Genomic DNA, 2,752 nt, shown 5'->3' with positions numbered 1-2,752 from the left:
TAAGTTGACAGAAGTTTTGCTCTATATATATATATATATAAAGGAATTTTAGGGTTTTGAAATTTAATTAAAAATAATAATAATCACAAAATAAATTAAAAAATTACATGAAAATTATCTACACATTAAAACGTATAAGTTGTACTAATTCAACCGATAATATGCAATAGTAGAAATAATACAACTAATTGTATAATTAAACGAGAATAATTAATAAAACATATAATTACTTACATTTAAAATTAAATAATTATAAGATAATTATCTACGTAATAAAACTTACAAGTTGTACTAACACAACCGATAATATGCAATAATAGAAATAATACAACATATTATACAAAATAATACATAATAATAATACAACGTATTATACGAAATAATATGTATTAATAATAATAATGCAACATATTATTTAATATGATACATAATACTATCGATAATATAACAGACTAATTTCAAAAAATTTCACCGCATAAAATTTATTTATAAATATTAGTATCATCTAAATAAATATAAAGCTTGGACTTTAAATCATAGAAAATTATAGAAATTCGAGAAAAATACAAATACTCTTTTAAAAATAATATTTTAAATGTTTTAAAATATAAGAAAATTATTTTAACTAGTATCAAAAATTCATGGTCCTTACAATTTACATGGTTCGACAAACTTGCCTAAGTCCACGGGAGGGGTGAGGGGAGTTTCCAATATGAGGAGAACACCAACGACTTGTACAATCCACAAGCTAGTCTCAAAAGAACAATCTCTGATTTTTACCCAAAAAAAATTAACCTCTCTCTTGTAAAATCTCTACAAGCCTCTCTTTTTCTCTCTCAAGATCTCACCTTTTAGATCTCTATTTTTCTCTCAAAACAGCAGCCAAAAAACTCTATAAGCAGCTGGCAAAAATTCCACGGGTCTTTTTTTTTCTCCCCCTCTATAAAAAACCTAGAAGAGGTTGGGTATTTATAGGAGAGCACCGAATCTAGGAGAACCCGCTGGCGAGTCACAAACCGTGCCTCCTATAAAAAACCTAGAAGAGGTTGGGTATTTATAGGAGAGCACCGAATCTAGGAGAACCCGGCCTCAGGTGTGGCCCCCGAGACATCCAAGTGGATGTGGCCGCCCACGATCACGTGGGTGTGGCCCTGTCTGGAGATACATGTATTGACATACATGTATCTCGGGTGGACCCTAGGCCCGCTGCACATGTCCGCCATTCACAATTCTCCACCTCGTACATTATTTGATAAACCTTAAATTTTGGACGAATACCAGAAGAACCTCCGCGGCATCACCAGGAAGATCTGAAACACCAAACCAGGCTAAAACCAGGTCAAACCAGCTGCGCCACTATACCACACCTGCCTACATACCCTCTGACAGGAATCAAGCTAATCGTAGTTCTGTAATTCTCCATATAGTCTTCACTTCACCCCATCACCACCCCAAATGGTCATGCCCTCTTGGGCAGATCAACACGGGCTGATATGAAGCAAGTCTAAATAATGCTGAAATTTGCTACCTGTTACCACCTTAGTCAACATGTCTGCTGGATTCTCATTCGTGTGCACCTTCATAAGAGAAATATCATATTCATCTATAACATCCCACACAAAATGATATCTGACGTCGATATGCTTGGTACGAGCATGATAAACTTAATTCTTAGCCAAATAAATCACACTCTAACTATCATACCACAAGTTTGGCATCATAAGTTCACGCTCTCCTGCTCAATCCGCAAATCGTCTAGTAGAGCCCACAACCATAATACTTCCTTCACTCCTTCCACCATGGCCATGTACTTGGCCTCTATAGTAGAAAGTACCATTGTAGCATGTAACATCGATCGCCAACTAACTGGAGCATCATGTATTCTGAACACATAACCAGTAGCAGATCGATGTCTGTCTAGATATCCCGCATAATCTAAGTCCACAATGTTGGCCTTCTTGTTTTAATGATGTTTAACAAACAATTTACTTCTAATGTTATTTGTCTAGTGTTTGTATAATTCTATTTATTGTAGACAAACAACATGTTGGAGGATGGATGGATTGTGCCATAACGATCATATCAAATGGAGGTTGGTGGAATAGTGGTTGAAGCTATGCAAATTCAAGTTGAAGATCTAAGTTCAAACTTCATCCGCAGGTGTACCAAGTTGAGCTCATTGAAGACCTTCATCAAGCTTGGGTAATTTAGTTTAGGAGTTTATATTATGTGTGTTAATAATTTAAGCTCAATCATATACACACATACACGTTTTGGTTTTGTATATATATAGTTATATATATACATACATGTTATGGTTTGATAGTTTTCAAGTTTTAATATGAAACAATTTAATATAATTAGAAAAGATATTTTTATTTCATACTTATATGCATATATATGATTTCATCAATATCAATTTTATTTAGTTCAATGAAATCATGTTTTAGTGCATTATATGTGTATTTTGATAAAATACTACATTCATTATTTATAGACTTCATAACAATAGTTTGTTTTAAAATATGGTTTAGGCAAAATATCGAAATTCATATGTTTACATTTCTATGTTTTGGACCTCCTTACAAAATGATGATATTTTACATTTGTAGCATGTGTATTATCATGTCTACAATCATTTCCCAAAGTTTTATATTTTTTGGAATTTATTTGATATTTTTAAACAGTGTTTCAAAATCATCAAACTGCTTTCAATACCTGTATTTTCATATATCAGTTCACGATCGACCGC

The sequence above is a fragment of the Asparagus officinalis genome, chromosome 4 (genome assembly GCF_001876935.1).
Source record: "Asparagus officinalis chromosome 4, Aspof.V1, whole genome shotgun sequence".
Lineage (NCBI taxonomy): Eukaryota > Viridiplantae > Streptophyta > Magnoliopsida > Asparagales > Asparagaceae > Asparagus > Asparagus officinalis.
The sequence above is the reverse complement of the archived record's forward strand: the minus strand, read 5'-3'. Positions refer to the sequence as shown.